Raw genomic sequence first — 19,796 nt, 5'->3', positions numbered from 1 at the left:
AGAGCTGGGGCCCAGAGGCTCGTAAGGGACGTGCTGAGACTCCCCACGAGAGGCTGCTTCTCAAAACTCTCTTCATAAATCAGGTTTCGTGTCCTCCCTCTCCTGGAGCCTTCAGACCTCAGATGGTATTTGCTTTTCAAGAGGCCCCTTCCCTTGCTGTCTGGGGTCAACCCCGGGCTACCCTGACCTTGTGTGGTTCTGACTGACGGGAGTCTGGGGCTGTGGCTCTGCTCGCTTTTCTTTCACCCTCACAGAGCTGGTGAAGGCCTTTGTGAACGGGCCTTGAAAAGGTTTTACAAAATCCACAGTCTGGCTCTGTCCTGCCTGTGCTCCGCTTGCTTGTCATGTTGCAAGAATGTGACCCAACAGCCTCCACACCCTGATGACTCAGCCCAGATCTAACAAGCTGTGTTTTCCAGGCCTTCCTGACCCAGTGCTGTCCAGGCCGCCACACTGCCCTGTGCGAGGGGGATGGGAGGTAAAAAACGCTCTCCACAGGTGGCAGAGGTAGGGGAAGGAGAAGTCTGGTTTGTTCCACTCCCCAAACTGCACTCACTCTTGGCCCTTCCCAGGCACAGCCTAGAGGTGTAAGCTAGAGGTTGGGAAGAACTTACATAGTGCAGTCAACCGAGACGGGAACTGGCAGAGTGGCTGCCTTTTGCTTTGAGAAAGAGACAGTTGATAGACCCCTAGAGCTTGTGTGAGGAAGCCAAATTGGTCTTTGATTTGTGGGGCATTCAATTTGCTGGGGAAAAAAATCTGACTAAGTTTCTTGGAGCAAAACAGAGGAAATCATGTAATTAGCAATTCAGAGATTCTCCGAATCTCTGGCCAAATAAAGAGACGGCAGAGAAGAAGATCAGTGTGCTCCAGGGCTGTGGCGGAAGGCCGGGCACGGGGTAAGGACCGCAGAAGAGATATTAATGAATTATGTTTAAATGTATACTTCTTTCTGGAAAGGAACTGCTTAGGGAAGCTGTATGCCTTAATTATACTCTTACTAAATAGGAAAACTCAAAGTACTTTTACCTTAAATTCTTTTGACCTTAGATTGTTTTACCAGATTTTAAAAATCCAGCCCTTTTTGCAAAACACAAACACATTTCTGTTTTTTGATGGGCTGTAACAAAAACAGAAGACAAAAAATAATTAGTTATGAAGGGCTGAGATGTGAGCACAGTGCGTGCATTTACCCACGGTTCTCCTCTGTTTGCTGCGTGTTGTTTATGAATCATCTGACACACACCAGCTGTGAGGGTGTGACAGGCTCTGCCTGGAGCTGCACCCCAGTTTGTGGTCTCATGTCTGACAGAATTTATGTGATACACGTTCCAGGCAACTCAGCCTGCCCCGCAGGGTGGCTCTGTGCGGCGGCTGTGGGCTGGCTCGGGCCCAGCAGGAAGCGCAGGCCTCCTGGCTGCCATGACCCAGTGTTGCTGGCTCCTGACCACACTCATAGAGTTTGCTTTGTTTTGTTTTCGGGAAGATCTTTTTATTATGGTATAATTTCAATTTTACAGAAAAATTACAAGAAGAGTACAGGAACTCCTACAACCTTTGATCCGTTTGTTTGCATGTCTGCCTCACTTGCTTTATCATTCTCTCTCTCTCTCCCATTTAAGAATAAGTTGGAGATGTGGTGCCCTTTTACCCCTACATACTCCAGGGCATGTTTTCCAAGAAGCCATTCTCTTATAGAACGACAGTACAGTTAACACAATCAGAAAATTAAGCATTAATACAATATCTATTCCATCAGTCGCCCCCAACACATCCTTACTGTTTTTCTCCCCTGAGTCCAGGATCAAATCCAAGACGATGCAGGACATTTACTTGTCAGGTCTACTTATTTTCCTTTATTCTGGAACATTGGGTCAGCTTTCTTTGTGTTTCTTGATCCTAACATTTTAAAAGAGTACAGGCCAGTTATTTTGTAGAATGTCTTTCACTTTGGGTTTGTCTCATGTTTCCTCATAATCAGATTCAGATTATGCATTTTTGGCAGGAATATCACAGAATTAATGGTATGTCCTTTTCCAAGCATACTAATTCGAGGCACACGGTATTGTATATTGGTTTATTGGATTGTATATTGTATTATTAGTGATATTAGGTTTGATGACTTAAGTGGTATCTGCATTGTGGAGTTCTTATTTTTTTCCTTTATAGTCAATAAGTAATTTAGGAGGGGGCATACTTTGCAACTCTGCAATTATCCTATTTTTTATAAATTTTTACCCATCAGTTTTAGCATCCATTGGTGACTTTTTACCACCACCATTCTTTTTATATTTATTAGCTGATATTCTACCATAATGAAGAGGTTTCCCTTCACCTCCGTTTATTCACTCATTCATTCACTCATTCATTCATTCATTTATATCAATATGGAGGCTTATTTTATGCAATGTGGTATAATCCATTACAAATATTATTTATTTTGATGCTCAATTTGTCCAAGATTTGGCCAGTGGGAGCCCCTTCAAGCTGGCTTCTGAGTCCTTTCAACATTTTCCCATGATTCTTTGAGCACCTCCTTACATTTTGGCACAAGATACTCCAGGCTCATCCTTTGCTTTCCCTGCCCAGGCTTGGAATAAACCATTTCTCAAGGATCGTGGTTCCTTTAGTAGAAACCAGGATCTGGGTGCTAAATATGCTCATTCCTACTGGTGTGTCATTGCTTCTAGGTCCTCTTAGCAGACCGAATTAGGTGACGTTACACACACACAGAAATAGACAGATACAGAGGCATAGACAGACATTAGAAATATATTAGAGACATATGTATATTAGACATAGATATACAGTTATACTGATAACTCCAATGCAACAAACACCTTTTCCGTATTTATAATTTCTTTCCCCAAAACTGAGAAGTTGGCTCCCATTGGCCTCACGCTCATGAATACCGAGACTGTAGCTGTAGAATTATCGATCTATAGCGCTGCTAAAAGTAAACCTAATAAGAGTGCGATTTGTTGACAACGTTTTTAGGAAAAATTTACATCCATTGAAATGCACAAATCCTAAGTATGCAATTCAATGACTTTTGGCAAATGGATACATCTGTGTAACTCACACTTCTTTCTCCATACAAGACATCTTTGTATCTTCTCAGGAAGTGCCCTTGTGTTTCTTCCCATCAGCGCCCCTACCAGCAGAGGCAACCACTGTGCCCGATATCTTACTTAGTCTGTAGACAATATGTAGCTCCCCTGGTTTGAATCTCCATCTTCATCCGGTGCCCTACCCTGAGCTCTCCAGCTCTGTTTATTTTTGAGGAAGATTAGCCCTGAGCTAACATCTGCCACTAATCCTCCTCTTCTTGCTCAGGAAGACTGGCCCTGAGCTAACATCCGTGCCCGTCTTCCTCTATTTTTCATGTGGGACGCCCGCCACAGCATGGCTTGACAAGGTGTGCATAGGTCTGCAACAGGGATCCAAACTGGCGAAGCCTGGGCCGCCGAAGCAGAATGTGCAACTTAACCACTGTGCCAGCGGCCTGGCCCCTCCGGCTCTGAATCTGGTGCCACCTCAGTGCCTACCCTAGGATTGTGTTATGTCTGCTCTTCCATGGCAATCCTAGATTTGATTGCCAGTGCTGCCTCCAGTCTTTGCTGATCCCTGGTGCCAACGCAGTCTTCTCCTCCCCTGGGGTGGATGTTGATTTCGTTCCTGCAGTAGTCTGCATCCCTCTTTCTTCCTGGGCTTTTGATCCAGCCCCAGGGATACCTGGCCTGGAATGTGCTGCCGGGATAACACAATTTACCAATGACCGTTTCGTAAAAAAGGCACAGCTCCTCAAGAGTGAGCAATATTGCCCTGTCTGGCCCTGCTTGATGCCTGGATTCTCAGCCGTGCTGGCCCCTCCGTTCCTAAATCTTGCTGCCGTTCTCCGGTAGGGTGAATGTCAGAATCCTGCCTTCCCAGTGACAGCGGAGCCAGTCGCTCAGGGGGTACCTCACGAGCACTACCATGAAAGACAGAGACCATGTATCTTGTCGGCATTTAGTAAATGTGAAGCCACTCAACCCACCGCCAAGACGGGGCAAGTAGCCAGAAGTGGGGGCACATGTAGAGAAAATGGGTGTGCCCCTACACACCCTGTAAATGCTTAATGAATAACTCCCTTTCAGTAGTGCTCGGTCTAGCCAGAGCCCAGTGGTGAAGGGTAGAAACTAAGGTGAGGCCTCAGAACCAGGAAGTCACACCCACGTTAATATTTAGAAGACAGTGGGGTTATAAGAGCTCATTTTCCAGGCTCCCTAATGAAAAGGGCTAGTGTGGGTCAATCCGAAGAGCAACCAGAAAGGCTCTTTGGTCTGAAGGGACTTAGCTCCACTCTTCTTGCGGGTGTTGATGATAGCAGCAGTTTAATAAGCAGCTGCTTGTCCTGTCTGTCTGTTGTGTGCTTGGATTCCCCCCAAGTAGGCTAAAGGCTCCTTGAGGGAGGTGACTTTGTCACGCATTTTTCTGTTTTCCTCCTGGCTCCTGCTGGAGCACTGGCTCCATGTCAGGTGACAGGAGGTGTTCAGTAGCTACTTCTGAATTGAACTTCTTACTCACCTCGACAGGTCTTCTTTCCGTTGTATCCCAGCTCCTAGTGCAGTACCAAACAGAGTAGGCACTCACGTTGGCTGAATAAATCATAAACTCATTCCACTTGTTCTTGAATTAAAGTGTTATTCCTTTCAGGAGTCTGCATTTTAGAAGAGGACAGCCAGGAAGGGGCAGCGCTTAATAACCCAAGTGGAATTAACTGACTAGTGGGATTACGGGCAACAGGGAGCCCGGGTGAGAAGGATATTTATGAGCTGCCCCTCCAGCTGTGCCACATCGCTACAATCCTCTTCCCCTGAGGCCCTCAGAATGGTGGGCCATAAAGGGATCATTATCTTCTGCTGGTGGACACGTTCTGCTGTCTACTTTTCCTGCGCTTTCTCTCTCCTATTCAATTTTCATTTATTTCCTTTGCCCAAGAACAAATTGGCTCTAGCACCTTCTTCTAAAGAGCCCTGCAGACACCAGCATCTCTTGCCAGAATCTCCTGGTGGCAAACCTTCTAAGCTTTCTTCTTTTATCCCTGCTAGCAAGACTGTGGAGGGTGACACCAGCAGACAGACCTCAGGGGCTCCGTAGGGCTGGATCCCCTCCGTGACAGGCCACATACATTCCAGGATTTGGTTTCAACTCCTCAGCCTCCTTCATTTGCTCAGCTGTGTAGGATCGGCCTCTGTCATGCCTCCCACAGCTGTCCTGACCCTGCTCAAGCCTTCACTCTTACCTAGATTTTTTTTTTACCTTTATCTACATTTACCACTTTTTTTTTTATTGAGTTAATGGTAGGTTACAATCTTGTGAAATTTCGGTTGTACATTAATGTTTGTCATTCGTGTTGTAGGTGCACCACTTCACCCTTTGTGCCCACCCCCCACCCCACCTTTCCCCTGGTAGCCATTAATCTGTTCTCTTTGTCCACATTTTTAAATTCCTCATATGAGTGGAGTCATACAGAGATTATCCTTCTCTAACTGGCTTATTTCACTTAACATAATTCCCTCAAGGTCCATCCATGTTGTTGCAAATGGAATGATTTTGTTCTGTTTTGTAGCTGAGTAGTATTCCATTGTATATATGTACCACATCTTCTTTATCCATTCATCTGCTGATGGGCACTTAGGTTGCTTCCATGTCTTGGCTGTTGTAAATAATGCTGCAATAAACATTGGGGTGCATAGGACTTTCGGGATTGCTGACTTCAAGCTCTTTGGATAGACACCCAGTAGTGGAATGGCTGGATCGTATGGTAGTTCTATTATTAATTTTTTGAGGAATCTCCATACTGTTTTCCATAGTGGCTGCACCAGTTTGCATTCCCACCAGCAGTGTATGAGGGTTCCTTTTTCTCCACAACCTCTCCAACATTTGTTGCTATTAGTTTTAGATATTTTTGTCATTCTAATGGGTGTAAGGTGATATCTTAGTGTAGTTTTGATTTGCATTTCCCTGATGATCAGCGATGATGAGCATCTTTTCATGTGCCTATTGGCCATCTGTATATCTTCTTTGGAGAAATGTTTGTTCATGTCTCCAGCCCATTTTTTGATCAGGTTGTTTGATTTTTTGTTGTTGAGTTGTGCGAGTTCTTTACATATTATAGATATTAAGCCTTTTTCAGATGTATGACTTGCAAATATTTTTTCCCAGTTAGTGGGTTGTTTTTTCGTTTCAATCCTGTTTTCATTTGCCTTCAAGAAGCTCTTTAGTCTGATGAAGTCCCATTTGTTTATTCTTTCTATTGTTTCCCTTCTCTGAGAGACATGGTGTCCAAAAAGATCCTTTTAATACTGATGTCAAAGAGTGTACTGCCTACGTTTTCTTCTAGAAGCCTTACGGTTTCAGGTCTTATCTTTAGGTCTTTGATCCATTTTAAGTTTACTTTTGTGAATGGTGAAATGGTCGATTTTCATTCTTTTACATGTGGCTGTCCAGTTTTCCCAGCACCATTTGTTGGACAGACTTTCTTTTCTCCATTGTAGGCCCTCAGCTCCTTTCTCGAAGATTAGCTGTTCATATATGTGTGGTTTTATTTCTGGGCTTTCAATTCTGTTCCATTGATCTGTGCACCTGTTTTTGTACCACTACCATGCTGTTTTGATTACTGTAGCTTTGTAGTATGTTTCGAGGTCAGGGATTGTGATGCCTCCTGTTTTGTTCTTTTTTCTCAGCATTGCTTTAGCAATTCGGGGTCTTTTGTTGCCCCACATGAATTTTAGGATTCTTTGTTCTAATTCTGTAAAGAATGTCATTGGGATTCTGATTGGGATAGCGTTGAATCTGTAGATTGCTTTAGGTAGAACAGACATTTTAACTATGTTTATTCTTCCAATCCATGTACATGGAATGTCTTTCCATCTCCTTATGTTGTCGTCCAATTCTCTCAGAAAGGCCTTGTAATTTTCATTATATAGGTCCTTCACTTCCTTAGTTAAATTTACCCCGAGGTATTTTATTCTTTTTGTCGCGATTGTGAATGGTATTGTGTTCTTGAGTTCTTTTTCTGTTAGTTCGTTATTAGAATATAGAAATGCTACTGTTTTATGCAAATTGATTTTATACCCTGCAAGTTTGCTGTAGTTGTTGATTACTTCTAAGAGTTTTCCAATGGATTCTTTGGGGTTTTCTATATATAAGATCATGTTGTCTGCAAACAGCGAGAGTTTCACTTCTTCCCTCCCTATTTGGATTTGCTTTATTCCTTTTTCTTGCCTGATTGCTCTGGCCAGGACCTCCAGTACTATGTTAAATAAGAGTGGTGATAGAGGGCATCCTTGTCTCATTCCTGTTTTCAGGGGGATGGCCCTCAGTTTTTGCCCATTGAGTATGATGTTGGCTGTGGGTTTGTCATATACGGCCTTTATTATGTTGAGGTAGTTCCCTTCTATGCCCATTTTGTTCAGAGTTTTTATCATAAATGGCTGTTGGATCTTGTCAAATGCTTTCTCTGCATCTATTGAGATGATCATGTGGTTTTATTGCTCAGTTTGTTGATGTGGTGTATCACGTTGATTGATTTGTGGATGTTGAACCATCCCTGTGTCCCTGGTATGAATCCCACCTGATCATGATGTATGATCCTTTTGATGAACTGCTGAATTCGTGTTGCCAAAATTTTGTTGAGAATTTTTGCATCTGTGTTCATCAGTGATATTGGCCTGTAGTTCTCTTTTTTCGTGGTGTCCTTGTGAGGCTTTGGTATCAGCGTGATGTTGGCCTCGTAGAATGTGTTAGGAAGTGTTCCATCTTCCCTAATTTTTTGGAACAGCTTGAAAAGGATAGGTATTAAATCCTCTCTGAAAGTTTGGTAGAATTCCCCAGGAAAGCCATCTGGTCCTGGGGTTTTATTCTTTGGGATGTTTTTGATTGCTGTTTCAATCTCTTTCCTTGTGATTGGTCTGTTCCAATTGTCTGCTTCTTCTTGAGTGAGCTTTGGGAGATTGTAGGAATCCAAGAATTTATCCATTTCCTCTAGGTTATCCATTTTGTTGGAATATAGCTTTTCATAGTATTCTCTTATAATCCGTTGTATGTCTGCAGAGTCTGTTGTTATTCCTCCTCTTTCATTTCTGATTTTGTTTATTTGAGCTTTCTCTCATTTTTTCTTTGTAAATCTGGCTAGAGGTTTGTCAATTTTATTTATCTTCTCAAAGAACCAGCTCTTTGTTTCATTGATCCTTTCTACCGCCTTTTTCATTTCAATAGTATTTATTTCTGCTCTGATTTTTATTATTTCTCTCCTTCTGCTGACTTTGGCTTTTATTTGTTCTTCTTTCTCTAGTTCAGTTAGGTGTAGTTTAAGATTGCTTATTTGCGATTTTCCTTGTTTGTTAAGATGTGCCTGTATTGCAATGAATTTTCCTCTTAATACAGCTTTTGCTGTATCCCATATGAGTTGGTATGGCATGCTATCATTTTCATTTGTCTCCAGGTATTTTTTATTTCTTCTTTGATTTCTTCAATGATCCATTGCTTGTTCAGTAGTGTATTGTTTAGTCTCCACATCTTTGTGCCTTTCTCAGCTTTTTTCTTGTAATTAATTTCTAGCCTTATAGCATTATGATCAGAGAAGATGCTTGTTATTATTTCAATTTTTTTAAATTTGTAGAGGCTTGCCTTGTTTCCCAACATATGGTCTATCCTTGAGAATGTTCCATGTGCACTTGAGAAGAATGTGTATTCCGCTGTTTCAGGATGAAGTGATCTATATATGTCTATTAAGTCCAATTGTTTTAGTTTTTCATTTAGCTCCACTATTTCCTTGTTGATTTTCTGTCTGGATGATCTGTCCATTGATGTGAGTGGGGTGTTGAGGTCCCCTACTATTATTGCGTTGTTTTTAATATCTTCCTTTAGGTCTGTTAATAGTTGCTTTATGAATCTTGGTGCTCCTATGTTGGGTGCATAGATATTTATAAGCATTATTTCTTCTTGATGAAGTGTCCCTTTGATCATTACATATTGTCCCTCTGTGTCTCTCTTTACCTGTCTCATTTTGAAATCCACTTTGTCTGATATAAGAATTGCAACACCTGCTTTTTTCTGCTTGCTATTAGCTTGAAGTATTGTCCTCCACCCCCTCACTCTGAGCCTGTGTTTGTCCTTGGGGCTGAGGTGTGTTTCCTGGAGGCAACAAATTGTTGGATCTTGTTCTTTAATCCATTTTGCCACTCTGTGTCTTTTTATTGGAGAGTTCAATCCATTTACATTGAGAGTGATTATTGATCCTTGTTGACTTAATCCTGTCAATCTGTCGCTCATTATCTGGATTTCCTGTGTTTCTTCTCCTGTGTGCTTTAGCCTATCCATTTAATACTGCAATTTCTTATGCTGGGTTTCTTAGATTTTTGCTTATTTATGTTTTGTGGCTCTGTTCTGTTTTTTAGTTTAGTGGCTACCCTGAAGTTTGTATTTAGAATCTCGTGTATAATATAGTCTATTCTCTGGTGGTCTCTTACTTACTTGGCCTAGACTGATTTAGTCCCTTTGCTCTTCCCCTCCTAAGCTGTTATTTTCATTTCCTATTCCAACACGTGTTATGAGTTTGCAGTTAGAGTGATAAGATAGTCTTTGCTTTGGTAGTTTCCTTCCCTTTACCCTAATGCTATAGTTGAATATTTGCTATCCTATTCTGGTTCTATCTATCTGTCTCCCTACTCTGTGGTTTGTGGCCCCTTTCTCCCTTTTTTCTTTTTCAGGTATGAGAGCCTTCTTGAGGATTTCTTGTAGTGGAGGACTTTTGGTTACAAATTCCCTTAACTTTTGTTTGTCTGGAAAAGATTTAATTTCTCCCTCATATCTGAAGGAAATTCTTGCTGGATAGAGTATTCTTGGCTGAAGATTTTTATCTTTTAAAGTTTTGAATATGTCACTCCATTCTCTCCTAGCTTGTAAGGTTTCTGTAGAGAAATCCACTGAAAGTCTGATAGGAGTTCCTTTGTAGGTTATTTTCTTCTGTCTTGCTTCCCTGAGTATTCTTTCTTTGTCTTTCATTTTTGCCATTTATACTACTATATGCCTTGCAGTAGGTCTTTTTGCATTGACAAATCTAGGAGATATGAAAGCTTCCTCCACACACATTTCTCCCTCAATCCCTAGATTTGGGAAGTTCTCCTCTATAATTTCATTAAGCACACTTTCTGCTCCATTTTCCTTTTCCACACTCTCGGGAATTCCTATGATCCTTAAATCCTTTCTCCTCATTGAATCCACTATCTCTCGGAGGTTTTCCTCATTTTTTTAATTCTTAGCTCTCTTTCTTCCTCTGTCTGGAGCCATTCAGCCTGTCTATCTTCGATTATGCTAATTTGCTCCTCTATGGTGTCTACACGGGCATTCAGGGAATCCGTATTCTGTTTTATCTGGTCCATTGTGTTTTTCATCTCTAGTAATTCTGTTTGATTCTTCTTTATAATTTCAATCTCTTTTGTGAAGTAACTCCAGAACTCGGCTTGTTTCTCTGTCTTTCTCTCTACCTCATTGAGTTTTTTTATTATAGCTGCTCTGAACTCATTTTCACTTAGTTTACCTATTTCCAAGTCCTCAGGACTCAGTTCTGTGTTTTTATTGTTTTCCTTCTGGTCTGGGGCTTTTATAAATTGCTGGATAGTAGAGGAGCGGTTTTGCGCAAGATGGTAGAATTCAGTTGCAGTTACAGCCTGTCCCTGCTAGATGGGGGTCGACAGCAGCAAGTTCTGAGCTCTCTGCCTTCGGGCAAGATGGCGGCACCCAGCGCGGTTTGCCAGGGCGGGGAGGGGCGGTTTCTCTCATGCACCAATCTGGATTGGGATCAGCTCTGTTCTCTGGACTCTCGGGGCCCTGGGTTTATAGGGTCCCTGCGCAGGGAAGCTTTCCCCCATCAGTGGGTTTCCACTGCACCAGCGGCGGGAGTCCTGGACGATCCCCAAGTCGCACAGCCCCTCCCCCGCTCCGTCCCCCACCCGAGCAGCGATCCCCGTCTCTAGGGGAGGGAGGGAAGTTCTCTCCTACCCCGTTCCAGCTCCTCTGAGGCTGCAGCAAGGTCTCCATCCTCCGTCTTTTTGATACTGTAGGTCTCTGACATCCTGGCATTAGGTTTATTAGCTGAAATTCAGTTTTTTTCCAGTCCTTTGTTGTAGTTTGGAGGGCGGAGAGTCCCGGGTCAGCTCACCCCGCCATTTTGCTCCGTCTCTCAGTTACCTAGATTATTTTAACCATCTGCTTCCTCATGAGTCTACCTGCCTCCAGTTGTAGTAAGAAGTAAAGCTATTTGGCCATGATGTCAAATTTATGATTTACCTCCTGGTGGGGCTACCACTGGACCCACTGGTCCCCGTCTGCAGGGAAAAGGCAAGGGAAAAACGGACCACTTAGTAGCCCGTGTAGAACTCCATTCAGATGAGCTGGACTGGGGGAGTCCCATCTGGGTCCAAGGCTAACGGTACTCTCTCAGCCTTGGCTTCAATTAGAATCATCTGGGGAAATTTTTTAAAATTCTGATGTCCGGGTCCACCCCCTGAGCTTCTGGTTTAATTAGACTGGGAGAAGGCCCACACGTTTATTCTTTCTTCTGAAAGGAACTTTCATTTAAGTATAAAAGTATTTTGTCCAAAAAAAGTTACAAGTCCATCATTCGTACATTTTTACTTATTACTACAGATTTCCATTACAATTTTAATTGTTGCAAAATGTTCCGTGAACTGCACGTATTTAACCATTCACCTACCACTTAGTTTGTTTCCAATTTTTAGCTATTATAAGAGGAAACATAATGAGAGCAATCTTCACATAAATTTTCCTTATGTGAAGTGTTTTGTATTTCATTAAGAGAAATTCCCAGGAGTTTTATCACCAGACAAAATAGTATGAAAATAGGGGCCGGCCCTGTGGCGTAGTGGTTAAGTTCATGTGCTCTGCTTCAGCAGCCTGGGGTTGGCAGGCCCAGATCCCAGGCATGCACCTAGCACCGCTTGTCAAGCCATGCTGTGGCAGCATCCCACATAAAATACTGTGAAAATAGATTAGACTCTTGATATTGTCCAATTGCTTTTCAAAAGGCTCTTAACCAATTTACAATCATTCCAGAATGAATGAAAATTTCTGTTTTACCTGGCATCGGTTATTTCCTAACAAAACATTTATTCTGCATTTCAAGGTATAAGTCTATATTTGAGGTCTGTATTTTTTAAGAGCTCCCTAAGCAATCCTAAGGTAGAGTCTGGCTGGAGAACAGCAGTAGGCTAGACTAAACATTGGCCGAGTGCTGTGGTTCCTTTTCCTCAGCCTCTGGAGATCTTGTGCTCTGATAGCAAAGACCCAGGAAAAGAACCCCAAAGAAATGGGCACCAAGGGAAAGAGGAGGTTTATTCCTAAGGCCTAGGGCCAAAGTGGCCTGAGCCATCCTTCCTGGGCCTTCCTAGGGAGGGGCTTTCTCCTCCAGGTGCCTAATGTTGGAAGTGACTCAAAGAGAACCAAGAGCACATGCCCCCAAAGAGGGAAAACAAGACAAAAAGGGCCTGTAATGCATAATCAGGAGCCTGGAGCCTCTCCCTCAACTCTCGGAGGGTCTGCTTCCCAGCCTTCGTGCTGACTCACAGAAGCCTCTGGCTGTGCTGACCACTCCCCATGAAATGTGCCTCCTCCATACCCCATCCCCATAGCCTTGGTTTTTTAAATAGCTTTTTAAATTACAAAAGAACTATGGGTACATCGTAAACAAATAATACAGAAATAAATATGGCAAAATTGGAAAGTTCACCTCACCTCCCTACTTCCACTCCCTTTCCCAGAGGTAAGCTGGTAATAGTTTCGTGTGTATCTTCCTTGATCTTTTTCTGTCCATTTACCAATGCTAGCGTGTGTGAGACTGTATGTGCATGCCTATAGGATTTTTTAAATACGTAAATGGAATCAGGCTATGTATGGTTTTCTCCAATTTGCCTTTATTATTTTACAGCATAGACCACTTTCTGTGTTAATTAATACAGAGCTGCCTCACTCTTTCTCATGGCTGCACAATAACCCACGGTACATGAAAATATCATATAATTTAACACTTTCTGTTGCTGGATGCTTTGGTTGCTTCTTGTTTTTCTCTATAACAGTGCTGCAGTCAACCCCTTAGTGTGTCTTTGTGCCACCTCCCCGGCTTCCAGTATTGCCACTGCCAGAAAACTGCTGGTGTTGGGCTCCAACTGTGCACAGCCCAGGCAATCTCTGCTACCTCCAAGACTCATGTGGACCTTTGAAGAACGCCACCCTGGCTCCGTCCCGGCCTCTGCTCCTGCCTTCTTGCTGGGCTGTGGAGGTCACAGCATATACACCTTACGGCCAGCCACCAGAGTTCTGACAACACTGCCATGTCGTGGAAAGATACAAAAAGTTCAGCTAGCGACCCTCTGACTCTTGGGAGGAAAGACAGAGGGCCAGCTTCTCCAACTGCAATCCAGCGGGAGAAAGTGTGCGAGTGGGTACCTATCAAAGTGGTTTTCAAGATTCTCACTTTTTTGCCCCTGGAATGGGATGTGGGACTGAAACACCAGTGAATCCCTGTCGTAGAAGATACAAGGAGCTGAAGTGGTAGCAGAAGTTCTCCAAAGCAGCAGATAGAAGAAAGGGAATATGAGGTGGGGTGTGTGTGTGCATGTGTGTGTGTGTGTGTGTTTAGCTTAGCCCTGGGGCAAATGTCCTTGGCCCGTGGATGGAGATAGCCAAGCCTTGATTTAACCCTTGATGTTGTCGTACTTTTGTCCTTTAAGGTTTTCAAGCACTCTGGGACTGGCTCTGTGGCCGAGTGGTTAAGTTCGTGTGCTCCGCTTCAGCGGCCCAGGGTTCGGATCCTGGGCGTGGACATGGCACCACTCATTAGGCCATGTTGAGGCAGCATCCCACATGCCACAAATAGAAGGATCCACAACTAAAAAATATGCAAGTATGTACCGGGGGGATTTGGGGAGAAAAAAGCAGGAGAAAAAAAAAATAAGATTTTCAAGCACTCTGGTCCTGGAAGAAGCAGCAAGGGCTAATGAGGAGCAGGCTGTACTCTGGGAAACAGGAAATCTGGTTCCATTATGACTTCACCAGGGCCAGCCATGGAATTCTGAGCAGCTCGTTTGCTGCCCAGTGCTTTGGGTCTCCCTTGGCTACAGATGCCATCTGCGCCTTTAAGATGTGAGGTTGTTTCCTGCAAAATAGTGCTAGTGTCATTGGCTGTTAAAAATGGGACAGGCGGGGGAGCTTTGTCATTTGGATGACATGTTTGCTGGGTTTGGCTTATCCTGCTTGGGCGTTTCCTTCGTCCTTACTTTCTGGACACACAGAGAGAACATATGTTTGCAGTATTGGAGGCAGGGGATGAACTTCCTGTGTGGCAGCCCTACTGAAGTGTATTCTTGCACGCACAAATGCAAAGGCAGATGCTGACCTGCTCTCTCAACCCTTCAGAACCTCTTTGGGGAATGCTGGTGTGGTCACCGTCAGAGCAGAGCAACAAACAAATCTGCTTTCCTCGGGAATGAGCTCCATTTGGACAGTACGAAACTTTGCTCATTGAAAGCAATTTATTTAAACAAATCAGGGTTTTTAAACTTTTTGATTGAAGTGTAACATACATACAGAAAAGTGCATGCATCATGAACATACTGCTCGGTGAATCTGTACAAAGTCAACACACCTGTGTCCCCCAGCTAACCGAGTCAGGAAGTAGAACATTAGCGGCATCCCAGAAGACCCGATGTATCTCCTCTCCCAGTTACTAGACCTTTGTGGTATAATCACTACCTTGACTTTGAGTACTTTATACTAATTTTGCCTGTTTTTGAACTTCATATATATTCGTGACATTTATCCACATTTTGCACAGATCTTATTCATTTACTCTCATTACTATATAGTATTCCATGATAGAAATATACCACAGTTTGCTTCATCTGTGTTGATGGGATTTGGGGCTGTTTGCCATTTTTGGTTATTTCAAATTCTACTTCTAGGAAGTTTTGCACATGCCTCTTGGTACTCGTGTGCACGCATTTCTGGTGCACATTCTTACAAGTGGAGCTGCTGGGTCACAGTGTTTGCACACATTCAGCTTTAATGGACTTGCGAAACAGCAGTGAATGATAGGAATGCTTTTTTTTTATTTGAGGAAGCCTGGCCCTGAGTAACAACCGCGCCCGTCTTCCTCTACTTTATATGTGGGACACCTGCCACAGCATGGCTTGACAAGCGGTGCCGTGTCCACACCTGGGATCCGAACCAGCGAACCCTGGGCCGCCGAAGCAGAACGTGCGAACTTAACCACTGCGCCATGGGGCCGGCCCCAGGCATGCATTTTTGATAGCGGAGGAGCACAGAGCTAAGATCGGGCCCTAGGCTTCTGGTCCCTTCCCAGGCTTGGATTAGGGAGGAACCAGAGCAAACCACTTACTCTCTGTGCCTCCTCAACTGTAAACTAGAAATAATTAGTACCTGCTCTATTACTTGCTGTGGGATGGACAGCCCTCTACCAAGACTCAAGCTGTACAAATGCAAGCTGTCATTAAAATGGAAGCAGAGGAGGCAGCTTTTTAATTATTAACGAGAACTAAAGAATAACTATACTTATGTGAATTTCTATTTCCAATTAAGAATCTAGAGATCAGATTAACTGCTCTTCTAGACAGAGTTGTATCGCCAAAGGGACCTGTAGTATTATTCTCTTAAACTCAGACATAGTGAGTAACCTCCCCAGCCTGTCCTTCAGTCTCAGCAGAAGATTTCTTAACTGCCTGGAACACCAGGGGGCCTCCCAATTCTATCTTTCAATCACCAAATGCCCCAGCTTCCTCCTTTCCCTTGCATCAGCCTGAGTTGACCTGATCTGGAAAGACTGTTTGGTTCAGCTCTGTCTGACTGGACCAGGAAAGCCAAAGGACAGTCATTCCATGTGTTCTTGCATCGCTGAATGCAAAGTTTGAGTACTGTGAAGGAGGCCAATTTGATCTCACTGTGAAACCAAAAGTTCACAAACATTTATTTTATGAAAGGTTGTGCTAAGCTAAACCAAGGGCTGTAAAAAATGATAATTGAAAGTGGTGTCAAAATCTCTTGCAGCCTATTGGTTCCCACGCAGGTAATGCCACAAGTAGGAGGCAGTGCCCTCTTCTGGCCAAAGCCACACTTGCATGGCTGTGGCTAGGGGACTGCCAGCTCGTGGGCACTGGTTTTCCACTTGGGAGCAGGCTTGCACGCGTCTGAGTATATATCTCCTATTGGCTCCGTTTCCCTGGAGAACCCTGACTAATACAAAACGCAGCTCCAAAACCCATTCTATATCGGGGACATCTCACCTGAATGAACATAGAGGGACATGAAGTATAGCAGCCGACCTTCTGAGTTCAGGATTAAGTCCAGTCCCGGCTCACTTACTAGCTACTTAGTCATACTTAGCCTTGGTTTCTTCACTTGCACAAAGGAGAAAATAGTAATATTTACTGAACAGGCTGTTGGGAAGATTAAATAAGAGAAAACGTGCTTAGAATGGTGTCTGGCTCAGAGCAAGTACTTGATAAAATGCTAATGGTTATTATTATGATTATTACTAAGGGTATTGAGGAAAGTTGTCGAGGAAGAGTGAGTTACAGTGTTGGGTACATGGAAGGTAGCTCTCCCCGGCCACTTCCTGCCCCTTGTCTCCCCAAATCTCTCATGTGCAGGCGATCTCTGCCTATCACCACTTGTTCCTGGGGGACATTATAGAGCCATTTCTCGTAAAATGTCCTGTTTCTTCCTGGAGGAACCCAATCAAGATTAAAAGTTGGATTCCAAATTAAGGACTAAGTCAGAGATGAAACCGTTCTTTTTTTTATATTTGTGTGTGTTTCATTCAGTGATTCAACAGAAGGGCCCACAAGACTCCACAGCAGGTTACAGACTCACTGAGATGTATAAAGCAAAGGATACAGAGCGACAGCAGCAGGAAAAAGACGTGCATGAATGGAGCCCAGAGAGGTTCAACACAGACTTCCAATATCCTTCGTGGTTCAAGGCCACACAGGAGAACTCCCTCTCACCATCAACTGTGAGGACATGTGTGGAAAGCCTTTGCCCATGGAAGCCTGTTTGAGCCTCAGAGTCCAAGGCTTTTATGGAGATCTGGCCACACGGGTATATTCTGCCATGCAACCAGCCACGACAACCAAAACTCACGACCCTCACCATGAAACCAGGTGCACATCACTGATCTTGACGTTTGTACAAAGCAACCTGACAAGCAGGTATGGCATGGTCCATCGCTCCAGTGTATATAACAAAACAATCAATCACTACCATAAAGAACACTCTAGGGACCACATTCCCAGCGGGTGGCCAATGGTTAATCATGGGTCCCTTGGAGACATGTGAGGAGTAAGCAGCAAGACCTGCTGTCTTAACAATTTCCTCACAATCTGTATTTTCTAAAATGCCTATATTTAACCTGTATTATTTTATATTCAGAAAACTAGCTATTACTATAAAGGCATCTAAACTTAATTATTTTCTTCTTTAGTGATTTAACGATGCTGCTTCGTAATCTCAGTACATTTCCCTGTAGTCAGCAGAGCTGCCGAGAGACGTCAAGTCACCCTACTAGACACTTCATGGATGCCCATCAGAACCTTCATACTCTTTGGGAAAACCATAAAAATAGGCCAGGACAGCGCATATGAGACCTAGGAGGAACCACACCACCACCAGTCAACTTCCCCATCTTAGAGACAAGCAAGTGGGAATACTGAGCAGTGAAATGACTCACCCAAGGTTCTAAGTCTTAGGTCTTTCAATTAAAAACCTCTCTTGGAGGGGCTGGCCCCGTGGCCGAGTGGTTAAGTTGGCGCGCTCCGCTGCAGGTGGCCCAGTGTTTCGTTGGTTCGAATCCTGGGCGCGGACATGGCACTGCTCATCAAACCACGCTGAGGCAGCGTCCCACATGCCACAACTAGAAGGACCCACAACGAAGGATATACAACTATGTACTGGGGGACTTTGGGGAGAAAAGGAGAAAAATAAAATCTTTAAAAAAAAAAAAAAACCTCTCTTGGAACTCCTGAAATGGGTCAAGGCAATGTCTGCTCAGATGCTTCTGATTGTCTTTAACATGGGCAGAAACTGGAGGAGTCCTGACTGTTGGAGCTGCCTGAACCAAGTGTGCATGGGCCAATCTCTTTCAGTCTGGCTAGGCTTCCCATCCTTCCTTCTCTCGTCCCTTCTCCAGTGGCCTGACAGAAGCACCAGGATTCTGTCTAGAGCATTGCCCATGCTTTTGGGTCAATGGTCCAGTTTGGAACCTAGCAAGAGATTGATTTCATCTTCACTAAAATTTTTCTTCTCTTCCCTTCATTTACTCTCTTGTCTGTTGGGGGGTGGTGTCTGTCTCTCCACTGGACTGTAAATTCCTTGAAGGCTCCCTGGAAGCAGGTTATACAGCGTTATGGTTTTGGGTAGTGAAGTCAATGGTCCGGGGTCTGAATTCTGGTTTAGCATCTCATTGGCTTGTGTGATTTGAGTGAGTTACTTAGTGGAAATACCAATAGTTCCTCCCTCACAAGGTTACTGGGAGGACGAAAGGAAGTAATAACACTTAAGTAGCATAGAGTTTGGCATACAAGAAATGTTCAGTAAATATTAGCTATTATTTTTTAAATAGGTACTCCATTTATTTTGGAAAATTCTACTCTCTGATCTTTTTAACAGTTTTATTGAGGTAATGGACATATAATATACACTGTACATGTTTAAAGTATACAGTGTCATAAGTTTTGGGGTTTTTTTCTCCTCTTTCTTTTAAGTGTGCTTTTTGGTGAGGAAGATTGGCCCTGTGCTAGCATCTGTTGCCAATCTTCCTCCCTTTTTTTTTTCTCTCCATTACATAGTGGTATATCCCAGTTGTAGGTCATTCTGGTTCTTCTATGCGGGACGCCGCCACAGCATGGTTTGATGAGCAGTGCATAGATCTGCTCCCAGGATCCGAACTGGCAAACCTCGGGCCTCCAAAGAGGAGCACATGAATTGCAAACTTAACCACTTGGCCACGGGGCTGGCCCAAACAGTGTCATAAGTTTTGATGTGTACACATCTGTGAAACCATCACCACAATCTAGTTAATGAACATATCCATAACCCCCAAGAGTTTATATCCTTTTGTAATCCCTTTCCCTGTCTACAGGAAACCACTGTTTACTCTGTGTCTCTATACGTTAGCTTGCATTTTCCAGAATATTATATAAATGGAATCATATAGTAGGCACTCTTTTTCGGCATCTTTCACCCAGCATTATTTTGAGATTCATCCATGTTGCTGAGTGTATCAATTGCTGAGTAGATACACAGCAATTTGTTTATTCATTCACCTACTGATGGACATTTGGGTTGTTTCCAGTTTTGAGGTATTAGAAATAAAATTTGTATTAACATTTGTGTACAGCTCTTTGTATGGAAATACGCTTACATTTCTCCTGGGAGTAGAATGGGTGGGTCATAAGTCAGGTATATGTTTAAGTTTTTAAGAAACTGCCAAATTGTTTTCTAAATGGTTGTACCATTTTGCATTCTTATCAGTAGCCTATGAGAGTTCCAGTTGCTCCACATCCTCCATGACAAAACCCTCAGGTACTCTTGCCATAGAAACATAGTCATAGTTCCTGTAGTTAAAAACACGTGAGAAATATTGGGTTTCTTTATCCTAGGACTTGTTAGCGCATTAAGGCAGTAATGTGGTGGAACCTATGAGTGGATATCACACG

General features: G+C 43.4%; 1 long non-coding RNA gene across 2 annotated transcripts; it reads left to right on the top strand.

Moving 5' to 3' along the window:
• The first annotated feature begins 374 nt into the window (after nt 1-374).
• On the top strand, nt 375-19,476 carry LOC138920558 (uncharacterized). 2 transcript variants are annotated; one of them, XR_011431955.1, is made up of 4 exons: nt 375-899; nt 13,143-13,664; nt 16,905-17,291; nt 17,564-19,462. It is a non-coding gene; the product is annotated as an uncharacterized lncRNA (long non-coding RNA). The 2 variants fall into 2 exon arrangements; XR_011431956.1 differs by having other exon boundaries at nt 724-899; nt 13,143-13,504; nt 17,564-19,476.
• The last annotated feature ends 320 nt before the right edge of the window (nt 19,477-19,796 follow it).

This window comes from Equus caballus, chromosome 24, assembly GCF_041296265.1.
Source record: "Equus caballus isolate H_3958 breed thoroughbred chromosome 24, TB-T2T, whole genome shotgun sequence".
NCBI classification, from domain to species: Eukaryota; Metazoa; Chordata; class Mammalia; order Perissodactyla; family Equidae; genus Equus; species Equus caballus.
Note: the sequence above shows the minus strand (reverse complement) of the source record. Positions and strands in the feature narration are given on the sequence as shown.